Genomic DNA, 23,125 nt, shown 5'->3' on the forward strand with positions numbered 1-23,125 from the left:
CCTTGCACAAGCGTTGTGTGTGTGTGTGTGTTGGGGGCGGGGTGGGGAGGAGCCACGCGTGACGGACAGTCTCCGTGGCAACGCGCCCCGCCCCATTAATCAGTGAGTCACCGGGGGCATTGAGGCCCCGCCTCTCCCCAAGGTACGTCAGAGGCCTCATCCGGGGCACCCGGCCTGATGGACAGTTTCTATAGCAACACGCTCCCTCCGCCGCCATTTTGTTATTAGCGGAGAGAAGAGAGATTTTTTTTCGCCTTTCTCTCAGCTCCTTTCCCGCCTCGGAATAATTTTGCGTGTGTGCGTGTGAATTCGAGTGGATATTTTCGTGTATTTTTTCCCCTCTGATTTTTTTTTAAATTTCTCCTTACCCCCTCCCCTCCCCCCCGTCTCCTCCTCCTCCATTTTCTCCGCTGCTTCTGTCTGTCCGTGTGTGTGTGTGTGTGTGTGTGTGGGGAGAGGTGGAAAAAAGAGAGAAGCACCGGCCGGATTGAGGAGGAGAGGAGAGGGTAAAAGAGAGAGGAAAAAGCGCGAAGAGAAAGTTGGATTGTCAGAGGGTCGGTCGGCCGGAGAAGTCGGCCTGGCGAAGGAGCGCAAGGAGGTGGAAGTCGGGTTTGAAAAAAGGCGGCGCCGAGGAGGTGTTTGCTGTTGCGCAGGTTTGTAGTGCGCGCCATTTTGTGAAATATAAAGAGGGAGAGGGGGGTGGGTGGAGAGAGAGAGAGAGAGCGCGAGAGAGGCGGGAGAGAAGAAAAAAGAGGCACCATTAAAAGAAATACATGATTATAACTCGCTCCGGACAGAGGCACCAGCTTGCACTTCGGGCGGCGTAGATTTATTTTCTTGCTTTTTATTCCCCCGTCATCTCCCTCGAGTGTGTTAAATTAAAAAAAATGCCAAGCGGCTTCTCGGCAACCAGAACGCGGGGCCAAACGATACACACACACACACACACAGGGAGGGAGGGAGGGAGGGAGTGAGGGGAGGGAGTGATGGAAGGTAAACTGAGAGAGGTTTGCCTCGCACTGTCTCTCCTTCATTTCTCAGGCAGTTTATCCACTCTCCCCCGCCTCCCTCGTTTCCCTCCAAGGCGAACGACCTGACACTCGGATTTCTCTCTCTCTCTCGCCTTTGGGATCCAGTCTTTTAAATCTCCCTGTTCGTTGTCCAGGTGAGGGTAAAAAGATGGACTCTTTTGGCCTGTTGTGCTGTAAGTGTCACAATATACGCTGCATGCTCATGTACAGGGCATGGTAATGGAGCATGAATTATAGATGCACAACACATTTTATGCATATTAAAAGTATTATAGGTTTCTTATTTCATTTATTTAGATTGATTCCTAGAAATTCGTGTTGTGTTTGGTTAGCCTCTATGTTCTGTGTTAGACGCAGTTTCAAGAACTCGGTGTTGACACCCTGTCTACAGTACTTGTAATTTATTTTGTGTCGGTCTTTTTGGCTATAATCACATCTGTTTGAAAGGAATGATTGTAAAGTATTGATCAAATATGCCTGATAATGCGTTTTTAAATATTGGGTATTATTAGGTGCCAGGAATCAGTCATTTAGATCGCTATAAATGTATATTAAAGGAAATGTTTTCAATATGCAATACACGAGGGTGCTAAACTTTTAATTTGATAAGTACAAATGAAAGATCCTAAGGCTTGTGCTGTGTTGAGAATTAAGACTGTTAATTTGAAGTATGTTAAGATCTGGCATATCTGCAAACTAAGGCAGGTAAATGCAATTAAAATTGCCTCAATGTGTAAATGTTTAAGGTGCTTTAACATGTAGTACTTTGGACTTTTGCTTGTTCAAAGAGTTTTGTTTGGCCCTACAGTATCGTCAGTGCCATCATTAATGAAAGCAATGAAAACTGCCTCAATCATTTTGGGGTTGACATTTGGTATGTTATGACAAGCTCAGGCCAAATCACAGATATGCATTGGGATTAATCTCATTTAGTCTTAATTTGGTGATCTCTCCATAAATTTAAAATTGAGTTCAAATGCTTGTTGAAAATCTTTTGCAATAGATTGTTTCTTGATATATTGTTTTTGATTGTATACAGTCTGCAAATGGGAGAGAATCAGCATAAACACAAAAAAATAATTCCAAGGTTTTGATAACATGCAATTGACTAACTTTGAGAGTATAAATTATGATGTGGTATTAGGTTTTGATGTGACTTCTAATTTTTAAATGTTGTGACATTAGAAACGTGGGGGGAAGTTTAGTTTTCTGCCAATTTGTGTTTAAAAAGTGAGACACGAACGCGACATTCTTGCATCCACCTATCAGGAGTCAACATAAGTAGACCAGAAGTTTGTTTCTGGGTCTGCGTGTGCACTGTATGCTCAAATGTGGCAAAAGTGTTATGGAAAATGCTACAGGTGAGAACTGCTGACTTAAATGAGGAATTTTGATATAAATATTATTTAATTAATGAAGGTGAAGATCATGTGTTAATAGTTAACCAATTGTTACATTTGTTTGTGGCTATATAACCTGTCCAGTAATTCAACCTGAATTATATCAGAGCTGGAGGCAGTCATATTAACCTAATTTTTTTCATGTAGGGTATAATTGTCCTGGATAGCATGCAAACGATTTTCACGGTTTCGCGATACACTTGACAATAATATTCCAATACCAGTCTTAGAGGCTTCCCCAGTCACCTGTCTACACATAAATCTTAAACTGTTGATATAATCTAGCCTGTCCATGATCTTACTCCATTCATTAGGGAAGAATTCTTGCAACCCTCGTCCTGCTTTTTATTGACGCATTTATTTGAGGCATTGTTCATGTTTTATAAAGTAAATCTGCTACCATTGTCATTGAAATTATCTAATTATTTGTTTGTGTTTACAAAGAGAGGTATAGCACTTCACAAGAGACATGTCATAATAAAATAATACACACAGCATTGCATGCAATGAAAATTGTAAAAAGATTGACATTACTGGATATTCTGGATCATTATTTATATGTTCATCAAGTTGCATATTCTTTTGATCAGAAGGCTACACAGGATATGACTAGGTTACAGTTTTACAAATATAGAAGGTAGACAGAAAAAGCTGGAGTAACTCAGCGGGTCACGCAGCATCTCTGGAGAAAACAGGGTGACGTCTTGGGTCTGAAGAAAGGTCTCGGCCCTAAACACTACCGATTCCTTTTCTCCAGAAATGCTGCCTGACCCGCTGAGTTACTCCAGCTTTTTGTGTCTATCTTCAGTGTAAACTAGCATCTGCAGTTCCTTCCTACACATACAAGTATGGAACCTGTTCAGAGTATGACCTGCTTAAGAATAAGGAGAAACTGCTCTACTTTTGGAGTCGTATTGGCCTATTTAGATATTTTGTCATGAGTTACTAGTTGTGCACCTTTTTTGTCCCTAGCCTTTTCTGTCTGTAACCATGGAGACTTAATCATAAGCATTTCAATTTATGAACCACGATGTTGCTCATTCTTTGAAATTCGGGCTTGAAAGTCGCATTCTGAATTCATCTGGCTAAATCTGCCTATTAGTGCAGGACATGCAGTCACTCTAATGAGAATATTGGAAAGGTAGAGAAAATTGTATGTCCAGGGAAATTGACTTTACATACCATTTATGCTCAAATTTGTTATTATATAACATATTCGAAAGCATGTAAGTTTAAACCAATTGATTTAAACTTTATGCTTTCAAATATGTTATTCTGAAAACCTGTTGCCCTCTTATCACCAAAGCCTTGAATGTGTTTCTGTAAATTTTATGCCTTTAAACTAATGACAGACATGGTTATAATTTAATGTGAAAATAGGAAATGCTGCTTGTGCCAACTTTGGGTACATTAATTCTAAATTTTGGATCAAACAAATGAAAATTGGCATCAAATAAGACAAGTTGTTTGCTAAATTCTGACTTAGAAGATGGAAATCCAATCTCACTCAGCGCAGTTGATAAATTTGTTAAATGCACAAATTGGCCGTTCTGCTACAACGCATGTTTCCATAACACGAATTGAATGAAACATTGCGATGAGTTAGGAAGCACTATTTGCATTACACAAGCCAAACTCGTTTTAACACGATTTAAATCGGGAATTGATTAATTACTTAAAAGTTACTTTGGAAGTTGACAAGCAGAAAAAGTTTATTGGATTTAAACAGTATAAGGGAAGAAAAGCTGTTTCCAGTAACCTCCCGGCAGTGAACAGACACCATTGTCTTTTAACACACTGCTACTTTAACTACAGGTGGCCAATAATCATGAAATTGACCAATAATCATGGCATTGACACTTCTGCAGCAATGTTCTATTAAACAAAATAAGCATATTCCCATTGAAGATACCTTTTTTTTCGAAAATCCTGTGGAAAAATATCAGAAACTGTAGCCCCTACCTTTACCCCATTGACTACTTTGTTTTTATAACATGATTTTCTATAACATGAGGTTTATTAGGAACACAGCTATCGCATTATAGCAGAACTACCTGTAATTATGAGCCTCTAAGTTACATTAAACATTAGTGTTCCTGCGAGCCAATTATTTCATGATAGTTCTGTCTGTCAGATTTCAGTACATCAAGTTTATCCGAGGGCAACCAGCTAAGAATTGGTGTTCATTGTAATATTGGGTGAATTCACACCATCACTAAAACATTGTTCATTTAATACTAGTTTCTTTTTAAACTTTAATGTTAGCGGTTAAGACCATAGCAAATAAATAGAGGAGAAGGTTATTTGATCCCTGATCTTGCTTCACCATTCAATAAGATCATGACTGATCCAGCTTTCATCAAGCCCACTTTCCTTCCAAATGAATTTAATTGAGTCTTTGGAAGAAGGAGGTTTGCACTTCATCAAGGCTTTTGGTATAGTTCTGCATGGTAAGCTGCACTGGAAGGTTAGATTGTATGGAATCCAGGGAGAGCTAGCTAACAGGATACAGAATTGGCCTAATGGTAAGAAACAAAGGGTGGTGGACTATTGTTTATCGGACTGGCGGCTTGTGACTAATGGTGCGTCTCATAGATAGGTGCTTGACCCATTGATTTTTGATAACTATACCAATGATTTGGGTGAGAATTTGCAAGGCATGATTAGTAATCTTGCAGTTGGATCTTGGATCAGCTCGGCAAATGGGCCAAGGAATGGCAAATGTAGTTTAATTCAGTTAAGCGTGAGGTGTTGCATTTTGGGGAATCAAACCAGGGCAGGACCTTCACAGTGGTAGGGCACTAGCAAGTGGTGGAGAGGAGAGAAATCCAGGAGTATAGGTACATAGTTTCTTTAAAGTGGTGTTTTCAGTTAGATAAGCTGTTGAAAGCTTTTGGATAGCTGGCCCGTATCACATAGGAAATTGAATGAAGAAGTTAGAACGTAATGTTACACTTGTACAATGCACTGGTGAGGCTGCACTTGGATTATTGTGTACATTTTTGGATATCCTGCTAAAGATGTCAATAAGTTGGATTGAATGCAGAGAAGATAAATGAGCATGCTGCCAGGACTCTAGACCTGAGCTATAGGGAGGGATTGGGCACACTACAACTTCTTTGCTTTGGAGAACAGGTGATCGTTTACATGTGTATAAAATCATGATGGGAACAGATAGGGTGAATGCACATGTCTTTTTCCCAGGGTAGGGTAATGAAGGAATAAAGGGCATGGGTTTAAAATGGGAGGGGAAAGATTTAATAGGAACTTGAGGGGCATGTTTTTCTCTCAAAGGTTTGTGGGTATATGGAACAAGCTGTCAGGAAAGAACTGCAGATGCTGGTTTAAACCAAAGATAGACACAAAAAGCTGGAGTAACTCTGCGGGTTGGACAGCATCTTTGGAGAAAAGGAATAGGTGACATTTCGGGCTGAGAACCTTCTCTGAGTTACTCCAGCTTTTTATGGCTATGCCAGATGAAATAGTTGAGCGAAGTACAATAACATATAGAAACATAGAAATTAGGTGCAGGAGTAGGCCATTCGGCCCTTCGAGCCTGCACCGCCATTCGATATGATCATGGCTGATCATCCAACTCAGTATCCCGTACCTGCCTTCTCTCCATACCCTCTGATCCCTTTAGCCACAAGGGCCACATCTAACTCCCTCTTAAATATAGCCAATGAACTGGCCTCAACTACCCTCTGTGGCAGAGAGTTCCAGAGATTCACCACTCTCTGTGTGAAAAAAGTTCTTCTCATCTCAGTTTTAAAGGATTTCCCCCTTATCCTTAAGCTGTGACCCCTTGTCCTGGACTTCCCTAACATCGGGAACAATCTTCCTGCATCTAGCCTGTCCAACCCCTTAAGAATTTTGTAAGTTTCTATAAGATCCCCTCTCAATCTCCTAAATTCTAGAGAGTATAAACCAAGTCTATCCAGTCTTTCTTCATAAGACAGTCCTGACATCCCAGGAATCAGTCTGGTGAACCGTCTCTGCACTCCCTCTATGGCAATAATGTCCTTCCTCAGATTTGGAGACCAAAACTGTGCGCAATACTCCAGGTGTGGTCTCACCAAGACCCTGTACAACTGCAGTAGAACCTCCCTGCTCCTATACTCAAATCCTTTTGCAATGAAAGCTAACATATCATTCGCATACATTTACATCTAAAATACATTTAGACAAATGCATATATAAGAAAAGTTTACAGGTAATGGGCCTGACATGGGCAAATGGGATTAGCTTAGAAGGGGCATTTTGGATGAGTTGGGACAAGGGACCATTTCTGTGCTTTATGAATCAGTCTGCATTCCCTTCAGTTTCCTTGCTGCCTTAAAATATGCCCATCTCAAATTTGAATGTGTGTAAGAATTTGGCCCCACAGTATTCTGGGACAAGGTTCAAGAAGCTCACAGCCTGTAGGAAAAAAATCATAAATAGGCGGCTCCTTATTCTGAGACCAAGCCCTCCAGTCCTGTGCTCTTCATGAGAAGAAACATACTCCCAGCATTTGCCCCATCCAGCTTCCTGAAATCAATCCAATTGCCTCTTAAATTACTAAACTCCCAGTGGAGTCCAGATCCAACATGTTCAATCATTCCTTATAAGATGATTCCACCAACATTTTCGCCATCTCCAACGGGATCCCACCACTGGCCACATCTTCCCATCTCCTCCCCTGTCGGCTTTCCGCAGAGACGGCTCCTTCCGTAACTCCACGGCCAATTCTTCCCTTCCCACCCAAACCATCCCCATCCCTGGTATTTTCCCTTGCAACCACAGGAAATGCTACACTTGTCATTTTACCTCCCCCACGAATCCATCCAAGGACCTAAGCAGTCTTTCCAGGTGCGGCCGAGGTTCACCTGCACCTCCTCCAACCTCATATATTGCTTCTGCTGCTCTAGGTGTCAGCTGCTCTACATCGGTAAGACCAAGCGTAGGCTTGGCGATCGCTTCGTCCAACACCTCCGCTCAGTTTGCAATAACCAACCTGATCTCCCGGTGGCTCAGCACTTCAACTCCCCCTCCCATTCCGAATCCGACCGTTCTGGCCTGGGCCTCCTCCATGGCCAGAGTGAGTCCTACCGTCAATTGGTGGAGCAGCACCTCATTTTTCGCTTGGGTAGTTTACACCCCAGCGGTATGAACATTGACCTCCAATTTCAGGTAGTCCTTGCTTTCTCCCTCTTTCCCCTCTCTTTCCCAGCTCTCCCACTGTCTCTGCCTCTTCCTTTCTTCTTCCTGCCCCCATCCCCTCATCAGTCTGAATAAGGGTCTCGACCCAAAACATCACCCATTCTTTCGCTCCATAGATGCTGCCAAGATCGAAACTCGCTATCAAAACATGGAGGGGACGGGGGGATACAATTATTGACGGCCGCGCGCATGCGCACACTTACACACACGCGCGAGGCTTCGGAGGCTCAATCTCAACTCTGCCTGTCTCACCGGGTTAACTACAGCCCTGTCTGGACTGACGGGACACCAGCGCTGCTTCTCCGCGCTGGCATTTTTCCCGCAAGTCCTGGGAAGTTAACCTGGCGGGACAGGCAGGGTCTGACTCCCGTTCTCTCTGGCCACACTCTGGTGGGGGGGGGGGGGGCACTCGGGACAGCCCTGGAGACCTGGCTGGGATCGATCCTGCCTGCGGGTGAGGCGCAGGTCTGTGCCACGTCTCCCTCCTCCAATCGCCGCACTCTATCCTCAGGTCCCCCTACTCCTCCCTCCTCCAATCATCGCGCCTTCGATCATCAGTGCCACCCCCACTGCCTCGTGGAAAGCGGAGATTTTAAAAATCGGGATCACAAAAACTTGGGGGGGGGGGAATGTCCCCCACCTCTCAAAACATGGGGGGGGGGGGGGGGGGACCCCCCCCCCCTCCCGCGTCCCCTCTGCCCCTGGATGCTGCCTCACCCGCTGAGTTTCTCCAGCATTTTTGTCTACTCTCCATATACAAGATCATGTCTTTGTCTCTCCCCCATCCTGTCTGCAACTTAAAATTGACATGTTTTCTATCTTTACCAGATCTAATGAAAGATGTCGACCTGAAAGGTTAACCTTTTCTTTTCATTGTAGCTGTCTGCCTGACTGAGTGTTTCTAGCAGAATAATTTTATTTCGGGTTTCTGTCAGCTACAGGTTCTTCCAAAATGTAATCTCTGTGAACTACCACCAATAAAGAGAAAAAAACATAAGCTTCATTATTGTGCCTTGTATGATGGCTCACCTCCTGTTCCACTTTACCACCCCCCCCTCCAAAAAATAAAATAAAACAGCATTCCATTAAACTCCCCTACTTTTTCAATGCAACTTCTGTTTTATGCTTCATGTTTAAGGACCCCTCATCAGTTTGCATTGCAGCTCTCTGTAGTCTTCATTTAAATAATCTTTTTAATTCATTTTTCTTTCCAACATGAACATTTTATTTTTCACACATTTTACTCCCATGTATCAGCGTTTTGCCTACTCAAATAAAGCTCACATTCATTTCTTCACATCAGACCAATTTTAAGCAGTTTAAAGCCAGCTAGATTTTTTGAGATTATTGAATGAGATAAATGTTTGTAGATGAGTGATTGAATGAATATACAAAATATGCTTTTGAGTTGGATTTTTGGTTTTATTCAGTAAGTAGCTGCTTGCTAAAAGATAAATAGTTTACTTTTATCTTATGACATGGGAAATGCCAGCACGATTTCAGTGAAATATAATGCTAGGCAATTAAAGCCAAAACTTTATTATTTTTTATTAGCAGGTGAGAACATTTTAAATCTTGTGATTGGAGTTGAGTCTTGTCATTAGTGGTTACTAGTTTGTCTAGAGTTGAATCAGCTGAATTCTTGAGAAAGTCATCCTATCTTTCTCTTTCTTCATCCATCTCAAACCCTCTTGTACACATAAACAAATTTGTTACAGAAATATTCTATTTCCTTATACTTGGAATGCCCTAAGTGCTTCATGATGCATATATTGTATGGTCAACTGTGGCAACCAGCTCGCTCACAATGGGATCAGTTATCAATTTTTGATCTTATTAATTGAGAGAAATATGTTGGCCAGGTTGTAAGGCAATGCTTTTTTTTTTTGCACAGCAGTTTGAATTATCATGAGGAATGCTAATCTCGACCTGAAAGATGGAATCTTCAATATTGCACTGCAGTACTCTACTGCATGATGTGTTGGATTCATGAAGATGGGCTTAAACTTAGTTATCTGTATAAGAAACTGCAATTATTTTTTTTTCATGGTATTTGTTTGCTCAAAAGTGCTATATGCTTAGTGAGGTATTTCTGTAGTATTATCAGTAATGTAATAATGAAAGTATACAATTAATTTGGTTCTACAACCAGTAATGAGTAAATGATCGAATAATCCACTCTACAGTAGAACACTGGATCATTTACATTTACCTGAAAGTGTAAATGTGTTTTTAATGTCTCAGTTGATAGACTGAAACTCAGATATTGCAGTACTTACTTAACTCTAAATTGATGTGATTCTTTTTTGTTTAAATCTTGGATTTGTAGTGAGAGTCCTACCACCACTCATGGTGGCAAAATATATTTCATTAGATTAAAACAAGTCTCCAGATGAGCTTCTGAACTGTTTTGATTAGATACAATTATTATCCAATTAATCCTTTCAATTTAACAAGAAATAAGAAACCACAGGTTTTCACTAAGGTCATGCCTGAACTGACCTTGGCCTCAGCCCATTTCGTCCCATTCTTCATTACCTTCATCTCCCCGTTGACCAAAAATCCTCCTCTACCCCTTTGTACAACCATTGTTTTTTTATCTGTGTGGTATACTGCATTTGCAAAGACCTCAGAGTTTAAAACCACTTGGAGGCTGCTTTGTTATGTTAATATTTCCTAAATTAACTTAACTGATTTTTTCCTGAACTGTAATCAAGGTATTAAAACTTCATGAATAGACTGTCATCCTAGTTTTCCCAATCTTCCTCTTGGAATTATATAAACATAAATTGCAACAGTGGCAGTTGTTTTGCCTCTTGTGGACCAGACATTTTTATGAAAGGATAATAGTAGTTTGTTATTGTTTTAACTGCCGGCACCAGTCATAGGTCATTACAGGTCACCGAAAAATGTCAACATGTTGAAAATCCAGCGGCGACCAGAACAAGGTACGACTTTTTGGGCGACTACTCACGACCATACAAGCTTCACCCCGCGACATGTCGCCAGGGTGTCGCCTGTATGGTCGTGAGTAGCCTCCTCAGTTGCGCAAAGAGTCGTAGCGTCTTTCTGATCGTTGCTGTATTTTAAACATGTTGAAAATTTTGGCGACCTGCAATGACCTATGATAGGTGCTGGCAGTCGCCGAAAAGTTGCGTAAGTGGGACAGGCGCTTTAGGAAGAGATTGTAATAATTAAGGACAGTCAGCGTGGCTTTGTCTGTGGCAGGTCATGTTCACAAGTTATAGGAGTAGACCTAGGCATTTTGGCCCATCGAGTCCACTCCGCCATTCAATTATGGCTGATCTCTGCCTCCAAATCCCATTTTCTTGCCTTCTTCCCATAACCCTTGACACCTGTTCTAATCAAGAACTTGTCTATCTCTGCCTTAAAAATATCCACTGACTTGGCTTCCATTGCCCTCTGGGCAATGAGTTCCACAGATTAACTACCCTCTGATTAAAGAAGTTCCTCCTCACCTCCTTTCTAAAAGAGTGCCCTTTAATTGTGAGGCTATGACCTCTGGTCCTAGACTCTTCTACCAGTGGAAACATCCTTTCCATATCCACTCAATGCCTTTGATTATTCTGTAAGTTCCAATGAGGTTCCTCCTCAACCTTCTAAACTCCAGCGAGTAGAGGCCCAGTGCTGTCAAACCCACTCATTCCTGGAATCATTCTTGTAAACCTCCTCTGGACCCTCTCCATAGCCAGCACATCCTCGGATATGGGGCCCAAATGTGCTCACAGTACTCCAAATGCGGCCTGACCAGCACCTTATAGAGCCTCAGCATATCTGTTTTTATATTCCAGTCCTATTTATATAAATGCTAGCATTGAATTTGCCTTCCTTACTACTGATTCTACTTGCAAATAGAATAGTTTCTTTATTGTCATTGTAACATGAAGCATGTACAACGAAATTTAAAAATGTCAGCCAGTCAGTGCACCATTCAAACATTTCTAAAAGCTAACGATACATACAAGGTAAAATATTAAAAGATAAACAACTAAATAAATATCACGAAAATAGCACGCATAAACACCCAACCCTCCATCCAAATGGACTTTTTGGGAGTCCTCCACCACTCCAAGTCCCTTTGCACCTCCGATTTCTGGATTCTCTCTCTATTTAGAAAATAGAACATGTCTTATGAACTTGATTGAGTTGTGCGAGGAGGTTATGAAAATGATCGACGAGGGTAGGGCAGTGGAAGTTTTCTACATGGATTTTAGTTGGAATTTTATCGTCCCCAATGTTAGGTTGTTCCAGAAGATGCATAGGTTCCACGATAACTTGGTCGTTTAGATTTAGTACTGGTATAATCATAGAAGACAAAGAATTGTGGAACGGTGTTACTCTGGCTGGAAAGGTTGAGATCTGTGAGTTCTGCAGGGATCTGTGCTGCAAATTGTTTAATATATATATAAGACTTGGACATAAATGTAAGGTAGACATAAAATGCTGGAGTAACTTCAGAAGAATGGGCCTCGACCCAAAATGTCACCCATTCCTTATCTCCAGAGATGCTGCCTGGCCCGTTGACTTACTCCAGCATTTTGTGTCTACCTTTGATTTAATAGCATCTGCAGTTCTTTCCTACACATTCTGGACATAAATGTACATGGGTTGGTTTGTAAGTTTGCAATCAAAATAGTTGAGGTTCGGACAGTGAGGATGGTTGACAAGGTATGCAGTGTGATCAGCTGCAGAAATGAGCAGGAAAGTGGCAGATGGAACATAGTCCAATCAAGTATAAGGTGTTGCACTTTGAGGGGTTAAATCTCATGGGAAAGTGTACAGTTAATGGCAAGACCCTTAACAGCATCGATGCACAGAGTACCTTGGGGTCCAAGTCTGTAGATTTCTGAAAGTGACAACAGAAATAGAGCGATAATGGTTGTGTATGGTATACATGCATTCATAGGTGGGGGCAGCGAGCAGAAGAGCCTGGAAGTTATGTTGCGGCTTTATAGGACTTTGGTGAGGTCTCATTTGGAGTATTGTGTGCAGTTCTGATTGTTTTCACATCTCCTTGTGGTAGCATGTTCCACTTTCTAGGTAAAAGAAATTATCCAATGTGTCACCATTGGATTAATTATGTTACATTGATGTTCTCTGGTTGTGACTTCCCACACGAAAGCAAAGATGATGTTTCCAACAGTTAGGACCACTTGCATGTCCGTAAATAAATCAGATCGCACCTTTCCAGTTTCTCAAGGGGAAAGAAGTCTATGAGATTGATCCCTGGGATGGCAAGACTGTCGTATGAGGAAAGATTGAAAAGAGTAGGCTTGTATTCACTGGAGTTTAGAAGGATGAGAGGGAATCTTATAGAAACATATAAAATTATAAAAGGACTGGACAAGCTAGATGCAGGAAAAATGTTCCCAATGTTGGGCGAGTCCAGAACCAGGGGACACAGTCTTAGAATTAAGGGGAGGTCATTTAAGATTGAGGTAAGAAAAAACGTTTTCACCCAGAGAGTTGTGAATTTATGGAATTCCCTGCCACAGAGGGCAGTGGAGGCCAAATCACTGGATGGATTTAAGAGAGAGTTAGATAGAGCTCTAGGGGCTAGTGGAGTCAAGGGATATGGGGAGAAGGCAAGCATGGTTTTTTGATAGGGGACGATCAGCCATGATCACAATGAATGGCGGTGCTGGCTTGAAGGGCCGAATGGCCTCCTCCTGCACCTATTTTCTATGTTTCTAAGAAAGTCTGCTCATTCTTTCTTGATGAATACATCCTCTCGGTTTGGCCATCATCTTTATAAATCATGTTTACTTTATTCTAGTATTTCTGTATTCTTTTTTAATATGAATAGCAGAACTAATTGCTTGGTGCATGAACATTTTATTTTTTCTATTTCCGATGAAAGGTCCTTGACCTGAAACTTCAACTGTTTCTCCTCCCACTGATGTTACTTATCCTGTTGTATGGTGCTAACTGTTCTGCTTGTGTTTAGATTCTTTTAAAGGCATTTGTGAACTGCTTAGTAGTTTTAATTTGCGAAATTATCAGACACGATTGAGCAAATCTTTTTTGACTGACATATTCACAGACCTCTTCTGTCCCTTAATTGACTTCTTGAGCTATCACTTTCATCATAATTTGAAGATGTGCTCATATGTATTTTTCCAAACAAAGACAATTTGATGGTAAATATTATAAATGTTATAACTACTTAGTTTCAGTGTTGCAAACAGAACTTATGCATAGTTGCGAAAATAACCCGCCAACCCCTTTGGTCCCACATCATGGATGTAGGTGTTTGATGAAAATCCATTTTGAAAAAAGATTAATGTGTTCGGAAATCTGTAAATGTTTGTTTATTAGAATTTATATTCCCAAAGTTTTATCATAGAAGCCTAGAAATTAGTAGGATCGGAGGAGGCAATAGACCTTCGTCACCATGTCGAAAGACGGGGCTATTAGGTTACACCCACTACCTAGCTCTTGGCTTACAGTCTTGTAAGATAGTGCTCTTTAAATGCACACACAAGATTGTTTTGAATTGTGATGGGGTTTTCAGCCTCATCCAAACCAATGGCCAGTGTGTTGTTGACCCACTCTGTTCCTCTTAACTAATTTAACTTACACTTTGACATCTTGCATATTATTCTCTGTCAAGGAAAATGTCCCTTTTCACTCTCCTGTTCTCATATTTCAATTACATTTCTTCTCAGTCTTCACAAGTGTCAACTTTTCTTATTTCTAATTGTCATCATGCCTAAACACATTAGATATTGAAGCAGGAATAGGCCACGAGTCTGCTCTGTCATTCAATAAGGTTATGGTTGATCAGATCTTGACCTCAGCTGTACTTAGTTGCCAGTTCTATCATCCTTAAATCCACTATAAACTAAAATTTGATTTAGGCTATGAATATATTTAGTGAATCAGCCTCCACAGTTCATTGCCAAGGCAAATTCTCAAGTCACAGTGTTTTGTGAGAAAATTCCTCCACTTAATTCGAATAAACGGATGACCCTTTATTCTGAAATTATGCACCTTAGTTCAAGGTTAACCACTGGGGTAAACTTTCTTTAAGCATCTACCCATTTCAAGTCCCATGAAACTCATAATTGTTTCAATAGGACGACCTGAAATAGTGTACCTGTCACATCCTTCATGTCATGCGGTGAATGGAATCGGTGTATATAGCATGATCCCTTGAGTTGTAAATTACCTATCCCGTTACCTGTAGGGTTAGGTTTAGTGGACACGGGCTTCAAAATCCTTTGACTTCTCACCCTTTAGTATTCTACCATTTGCTTGTGTCATCTTTGTTTGTTCTTTCCAAATGTATTATCTAATTGTTGTGAAAGATCTGTTCTTCACCTTTATCACAACCTAACCATTTTGTTGATTGCTCCCTGTAGCAGAGAACTTTCCAATGAATTATGCTTGGCAACTCCTTATAGATAAAGTAATCAATATACTTTAGACTTTAGAGAAACAGCACGGAAACAGGCGCTTCGGCCCACCAAGCCTGCGCCGACCATCAATCACCCTGTATACTAACACTTTTCTTCACACAATCGGGACAATTTTGACCAAAGCCAATGAACCTGCATGACTGAAGTGTGTGAGCAAACTGGAGGGAACCCACAAACTCCATACAGAAACCACCCAAGGTCAGGTTCAAACCCAGGCATCTCTACCATTGTACCAACCCCCCCCCCCCCCCCCCCACCATCGACAGGAAGTTAAGGACAACGGAAGTTTTCCCAGAAAATGTCTCATTCAAGAAAATTCTGTGATAGAAGGGTGTATATTCATCCTTTGTATTTCATCATTGATTTGTTATTGGTGACTTTCCATTTAAGTGGAAACTGAAGTGTCCTTTTCGGTTCTTCAGAAGGCAGACTGGATATGACTCTCCACCCCTACCCACTAGGCATACAGTCTCTCCCTTTGCCTGCCAGGTGTACTTCCTCTCTTTTCATATATTTATGGGTTTATTTGTGTTTTAATTTGGTATTGGTGTGCAGCATTATGCTATCTCTATATCACCATATTTCCTGCTCAATATCCCACGATCTATCTTCCTCCTCCCAAACCTCCATGTATTTATTATTCCAGTATATTTTTGTCCTTTTACGTTTTTTGCACACAGAAGATGGGAATAGAACACACACAATGTTTGAAGATGATATACTTCAGTTTCTTGATGATATCTGAAACAAATCAGATATATTGAAAATAATTAACAAGCCAGGTGGTATTTGTGTAGAGAATATTGATGTATTTGGAAGGTGCTGACAGCTTTTCAGCATTACTATAGGCAACTGGCTCTTGCTGCAACATGTGTGGCAGTACCTTCTGGACTTCCCAGGCCAGCACCCTACAATTTGAAAGCTGGGCATGCATTGGAGACCAGATACATATGCACCTGTCCTCTAGTCTTTCCCTGTGTATACCGTTGTGTGTAGTAAGTTGTAGATTTGATGTCCTGGAAACACTTTGCCAGTCTCCTCATTAATTTGAATGGGGTTGCTGGTTGTCATTCACTAGCAGTTTAGCAAATGCATATATTTCTTTCAATTTGTTTCCATTTTTACTTTTTTCTATTATTTCTGCATATCTCTAATGATGGACATTTAGAAAGAGGTGAAATGGTTCGTACCTGGGATTTAATTGCTGCCACCTACAACATACTCTACATAACGTAGAAAACATAGACATAGAAAACAAGTCAAGTCAAGTTTATTTCTCACATACACATACGAGATGTGCAGTGAAATGAAAGTGGCAATGCTAGCGGACTTTTGTGCAAAAGACAAACAACCAAACAACTATAAACACAATCATAACACACATATTCTTTTACATAATAAATAATGGAAAGAAAAACGTTCAGTAGAGTTAGTCCCTGGTGAGATAGGCGTTTACAGTCCGAATGGCCTCTGGGAAGAAACTCCTTCTCAACCTCTCCGTTCTTACCGCATGGCAATGGAGGCGTTTGCCTGGCCGTAGCAGCTGGAACAGTCCGTTGCAGGGGTGGAAGGGGTCTCTCATGATATTGTTGGCTCTGGAGTTGCACCTCCTGATGTATAGTTCCTGCAGGGGGGCAAGTGAAGTTCCCATAGTTCGGCCGAACGCACTACTCTCTGCAGAGCCTTCTTGTCCTTGGCAGAGCAATTCCCAAACCTGATGGTAATGTTCCCGGACAAGATGCTTTCCACCGCCGCTGCGTAGAAGCATTGGAGGATCCTCGGAGGCACTCAGAATTTTCTCAATTGCCTGAAGTGGTAAAGGCGCTGCCTTGCCTTACTCACGAGTGCTGAGGCGTGTGATGCCCATGTCATATCCTCGGAGATGTGGAGTCCCAGATATTTAAAACCGTTCACCCTATCCACAGGATCCCCATTTATCCTCAATGGAGTGTACGTCCTCGGATGATGTGCCCTCCTAAAGTCCATGATCAGCTACTTCGTTTTTTTGATGTTCAAGAGGGGGCTGAGCATAGAAAGGAGAACCAGCACCGCCATTCATTGTGATCATGGCTGATCGTCCCCAGTCAATAACCCGTGCCTGCCTTCTCCCCATATCCCCTGACTCCACCAGCCCCTAGAGCTCTATCTAACTCTCTTAAACCCATCCAGTGATTTGGCCTCCACTGCCCTCTGTGGCAGGGAATTCCACGAATTCCCAACTTCTTCTGCTTCTGTCGTATGTCGTTTAGACCTGCAGCTCCGTTGAGGCGAACCAGGCCAACGTGTCATCGTCCAGGTCAATCAGACCTCGTTCACCATTCGGTGGCCAGTGTTTGGGGCAATTGGTGACTATGAGACAAAGACAGCCTCTACGCGGCATCCTCCATGAGTTGCTTACAGGCTCATAAACCCACAAAGTGAAACCAATGTCTTTACCGCGTCTGCAGACCGCTAAAAGCCATGCCTCCCCAAACCAGGCGGCACCATTAAATGGCGCCAACTGTCGAGGTTTAGCGCTACTGCAGCTCAATGTTTAAGGCCTTACCACCGACAAGCTCAATGTCATCGAACAGATTGTCATCAAAAACAAATTCACAATTCTCTTTGTAAAAAAGTTTTTTCTCACCTCAGTCTTAAGGGGTCTCCCCTTTATTCTAAGACTGGCCCCTGGTTCTGGAATTGCCCAACATTGGGAAAATCTTTCCTGCAACTAACTTGTCCAGTCCTTTTATAATTTTATATGTTTCTATAAGATCCCCCTCATCCTTCTAAACTCCAGTGAATACAAGCCTAGTCTTTTCAATCTTTCCTCATATGACAATCCCGCCATCCCAGGGATCAATCTTGTGAACCTACGCTGCACTGCCTCAATCACAAGGATGTCCTTCCTCAAATTAGGAGACCAAAACTGTACACAATATTCCAGATGTGGTCTTACCAGAGCCCTATGCAACTGCAGAAGAACCTCTCTACACCATCTTGTAGAAGTGCTCGGTAGTCTTGTGGCCTTAACATTTCGTTTAGCCATGAGCCTTCCTTTTTCACACCCAAACCACTGTTTTATGTATGATGAGCTCCAGTCATTCTTTGTTATTGATTATCTATTCACGTAGTTGTGAAACATTTTCGTTAATTCTGATTTTATCTACCGATACCTTTTTTGCTTTAATTTGTGCTTTATCCTCAGTATTTTCTTTAACAAAGTAAAATCTCTAAATCTTTATATTTTGCAAATTGGAGCAGTAGAACAATGAAATCTTGGTTTTAAGACTTCAAACTGACAATATATGCAATGCTAATGAGACAGACTGGAGGGTAAAAGATTTTTGGGTAGATGGAGGTTTGTTTGTAGGCTCATTGTTAGGTTATTGTTGAGGTGAGAAGAACGTGAATTAACTTGAGTTAATCCAAATTTGATGAATGATACATTGAAATAAGTAGCCTGGCATTGTATTGATTAATTATTGCCGTTGCAAAATCTAGTTTAGTTTTTATTGGTTAAAAAAAATGTGCTTGACTATTGGATCAAAAGTTGGAAAGGGGAAGAGATTGCATTGAAAAGTACTTTATTGCCTTTAGAATATGCTAAGGTTGTGAAGGGGGCTTTTCAAAATCAGCCACTTTCAATTTGAAATATGATCAATAGATTTGTAGTTCCATTGTCCAGGCAAAGGGAATATCAATGGACAGCTTTGTTTTCTTTCCTACTTTCATTTTAAATTCTTTGTTTGACTTTTGTTTCTAAAAGCTTAACATGTTTTGTAAACTATTACTGACTTTTTATCTCCTTGATATAATGGTAGGAATACTTGTGTATAATACATGATTTATCTATATTTTATACAAGATACTAAATAAGCGAGTTTGGTATTCCGAAAAACACAAGGAATCATGGGATCTGTCAAAGGTCATTCACCATAAAGAAAAAGCGAACGAAGTGCTGGCTGAAGAAACTGTATAAATTCTTATCTTCATAATTTATGTGTAAAAATATATTTAATCTGTGCCGTGTGGTCACACTATAGGAAAATTAATGTATTCCAGACTGGAATACAACAATGATCGTTTCTGTGTCGATTTTCACTATTCTGCTAATTTCAAGGCAATGGAATTCTTCAGCCTCATCTATGTATACGAATGAGCAGTGAAATTCTTGATTCAGAGAGACTCCCATGAATGGTCAACTACTCATCCTCCCCCTCCCCCCGAGTGTCCCATCCCTGCCCGGGAGGGCGTCCGGAGACGTCCGACAGACGACACCATTGGCCCCAGGTCCACAGCCAACGTGGAGAAGAAACGCCAACCCCGGTTCAACTCCGCCGGGCCAACCGACACCCCCGGACCGACGATACCAGCGACCCCAGGCCCACAGCCAGCACGGAGAAGAAGCACCACCCCAGCTCAGCTCCCCCTGTCCCGCCAGGCCAACCGACAGCCCTGGACCGACGACACCAGCAACCCCAAGCCCACAGCCAGCACGGAGAAGAAGCGCCACCCCAGCTCAACTCCCCCTGTCCCACCGGATCAAACGACAGCCGTGGACCGACGACACCTGCGGCCCCAGGCCCACAGCCAGCGCGAGTGCCAGCGGCCTCCGTCCAACCTCCCCGGCGAAAACCGAGCACCAGCCATCAACGGGGATACACACAAAGCGCTGCAGCTACTCAGCTGCCTTCCTCCCGTGCTGGCTGCTTGCCCGGCCCGACACCTCCGGCTGCCCCCGGATAGGGACGGGACACCCGGGAGGGGATATGGAAGGCCCAACAGCAACTCGGCAGCGCCGGAGACCATGGACCGACCCCAATCATGGACGAGCACGATCTCTCTCACTCATCAAAGCATAAAGCAATAAAAATGACAAAATAATGACAATGAATTCATAGTTTGAAAGCTGTATTTTCTTACCTAGAAGAATCAAAGCTGGAAAGAACAGAAGAAACGAAGGTGTCTATGTACACTGCTCCACTGCTTTCCAGCAATGTTTATGCATAGTGACCTTTGGCCCAGGCATGCGCAGTCAGAATACCGAACTTGCTTATTGGTATTTGACTATTCAGTTCCGCAAACCTATGCAAATCAGAAGATTCTCCGAGGATGAAACAAATTTATGTACAAGTTTTCTATCAGTCTAATTAAGGTATTAAGTTTTTTTCATGAATTATTTCTTGATGTGCATAAAGTGCAAGCCATGAATCATTTGATCATAAGTTTTGTTACATGACGGGTGACATTTTGGGTCGGGATCCACTTTACACTGATCGAGTTGAGATGAGATGGCTGATTGCGAGATGAGTCAGGTGAGGGAGAGATGGATGGAATTAGTAACCAAGGCTAGAGATAAGTGGAGAAGACAATAGGGTGAAATTTGTGGAATCTGATCAGGAAGGGAGATGGAGAGTAAAGGAGGTGGGAGAGCGATATGTAGAACCAGAAGGAAGGATGATGAGTGGAAGAGTGCAGGGGTAGAGTGCAGTGGCAGATCTGTGGTTGGAGTACTTGGAGGATTTTTCTAATACGAATTTTTCTAATGCGAATTTCTCGAACACAAGGTTACTTACGAGCATGCAGGTACAGCAGGCAGTGAAGAAAGCTAATGGCATGTTGGCCTTCATAACGAGAGGATTTGAGTATAGGAGTAAAGAGGTCTTTCTGCAGTTGTACAGGGCCCTGGTGAAACCACATCTGGTGTATTGTGTGCAGTTTTAGTCTCCTAATTTGAGGAAGGACATCCTTGCTATTGAGGCTGTGCGGTGTAGGTTCACGAGGTTAATTTCCGGGATGCCAGAACTGCCATATGAGGAAAGATTGGAAAGACTGGGCTTGTATTCACAGGAATTTAGAAGGATGAGAGGATATCTTATAATTTTATGTTTCTATAAAAGCTACATGCAGGAAAAATGTTACCAATGTTGGGAGAATCCAGAACCAGGAGCCACAGTCTAATCCAGCGGCGACCAGTACCTTTTTCTGGTCGCCGCTGGATTTTCAACATTTTGAAATTTTTCGGTGACCTGCTGTGACAATGACGGGTGCCGAAAGTCGCCAAAAAAATCGCGTAAGTGCGACAGGCCCTTTAGTTTTTCTTTCACAAGTTGGGTGTCAGTTGTGAAATTTTAGCTGCTCTAATGAGAGTATACACCATCGTGCAATAACCTATGTATAATCTTAAATTTCATTTCAAAAGCGTGACCTGTTCAAGCAGCGGGATATTAAAGGCTATTCATATGCGCAATTTAAAACATGTGGTTAGCTTTGAGGATGTTTTCTCAAATATCTCAGTAACCTTCCAGATACAGAAATGAAGGTAAAAATCACGGGAAAAGCATAACAATTTAGATTGTGTGAAAAATATTGCGTCATTATTGATTCAGACAATCATTGATTTTAACATTGCTTTATAGATTTGTCTTGGAAAAAATGTCAGTGCAATTTGATGCTAATTTGTGAATGAAGAGTGTTCTTTCATCCTTTTGTATTTCAAGAGACTTTTAATCATTGATTCATAATTGTTGGCTTTCCGCTTCGAAGGAAACTCCAGTGTCTTTTCCATTTCTTTTGAGGGAGCAGAGTAGATATCATTACCTTGAATCTATATTTATAACTGGTGGCATTGGCTAGCCATGCCATGATATTTTGATAGACGGGCATGCGATGAATATTGACATAATGTCAGAATGCAGACATTGGATATTCTGTATTGATTTTATTATCATTGATATATTTTTTTAAATTAACCAATATTTGTTCAGTAGCACCAAGGAAGCCCCATTGAAAAGTACCAATTCCTTGCCACATGCTTCAAGAAATCTGCCAAGACTTTAAACATGGCACTGGAAATGCAGATTTGTGGTGCAGAAGATAGAGCCAAATAGAAAAGTATTACAGGTGCACAACCTTTTATCCTAAGTTCCAAATAACGAAAAACTCCGAATAGCGGCCATTTTTTCGGTCCTTGAAGAAAGGTCCTTGAAGACGTTCACCGAGGGCGGCCCGCAGAGGTAACAGCGGAACCTCCGGTCGGTCCTCGAAGAAAGGGGAACTAAATCCCCATTCATAAAAGAGAAGGTGAGGGTTAATAATTGACAATCTGCTGCTGCCTGCCCGCTGAGTTAAAAAGTTCCCACGGTAGACTCACGATGCACAGTGTATCGTGAGTCTTGCGTGGGAACCTTTTAACTCAGCGGGCAGGCAGCAGCAGATTGTCGCTCCCTTCAGTTTCACCCCACATACACCCCTCTGCTTCCCGGCCATGTGTGTGACCCCTTCCCTCCCCTCTCCAGCTCCCCGCCCATTGCACCGGCGCGGGGGCTTTGCACTGTCTTCACTTCGGAGTTGCCAGCAGGTCAGTGCCAGTCACCGGAGATGTCAGGACCAACGGGACCCCGGCCCCCAGGCCCACTGCAAGCACGGAGATCCCAGAGACCCACAGCCAGCAGCAGCCCAGCCCCGTTCCAACTCCACAGGAACACGCTCCCCATAGGGACAGAAGCTGATGGTGTGCAAGATACGTCTTGGTCTTGGGGTTGCGGATGAGGGGGCGCAGCTCGGGCTGTGACGTCTCCGGCCACCCCCCTGTACAGGAGCTGAGACTAGGAACTGTGGGGTTGTTTGCAGTTGCAGAGTGAGGGGGCAAGGGCGGTACAGTTCCCAGTCTCAGCTCCATTCCAGGGGGGTGGCCGGAGACGTCAGGACCAACGGGACACCGACTGCAAGCACGGAGATCCCAGAGACTCACAGCCAGCAACAACTCTAGCCCAGCCCCGCTCCAACTCCAGAGGAACCCGGGTTGCGGATGAGGGGGCGCAGCTCGGGCTGTGGGCGAACTGCCATTTGTCGCTGTAGCGGCGCATCGGGGAGCGGGTTCTTGTTGGTCCTGACGTCTCCGGCCATCCCCCTGGACAGGAGCTGAGAGACGTCAGGACCACCAGAAGCCGCTCCCCGATGGGCCGCTACAGCGACAAGTGGCAGTTCGCCCACAGCCCGAGTTGCTCCCCCTCATCGGGACACCGACTCCCAGGCCCACTGCAAGCACGGAGATCCCAGAGACTCA

The 23,125-nt window shown here is 42.7% G+C and overlaps 1 protein-coding gene across 7 annotated transcripts in view; it reads left to right on the forward strand.

The window, feature by feature from the left end:
• Positions 1–223: 223 nt before the first annotated feature.
• dyrk1aa (dual-specificity tyrosine-(Y)-phosphorylation regulated kinase 1A, a) overlaps positions 224–23,125 on the forward strand; it is a 113,020-nt gene continuing 90,118 nt past the window's right edge. For 4 of the 7 annotated variants that reach the window (XR_008724485.1, XM_055645136.1, XM_055645135.1 and 1 more), the window contains exon 1: positions 224–653. The gene's annotated coding sequence lies outside the window, so the exon portion shown is untranslated. Of the gene's footprint in view, positions 654–969; positions 1,205–23,125 lie in introns of those variants that run through there. The other 3 variants (XM_055645132.1, XM_055645134.1, XM_055645133.1) reach the window with 3 other exon arrangements.

This window comes from Leucoraja erinacea, chromosome 13 (genome assembly GCF_028641065.1).
Source record: "Leucoraja erinacea ecotype New England chromosome 13, Leri_hhj_1, whole genome shotgun sequence".
Classification (NCBI taxonomy): domain Eukaryota; kingdom Metazoa; phylum Chordata; class Chondrichthyes; order Rajiformes; family Rajidae; genus Leucoraja; species Leucoraja erinaceus.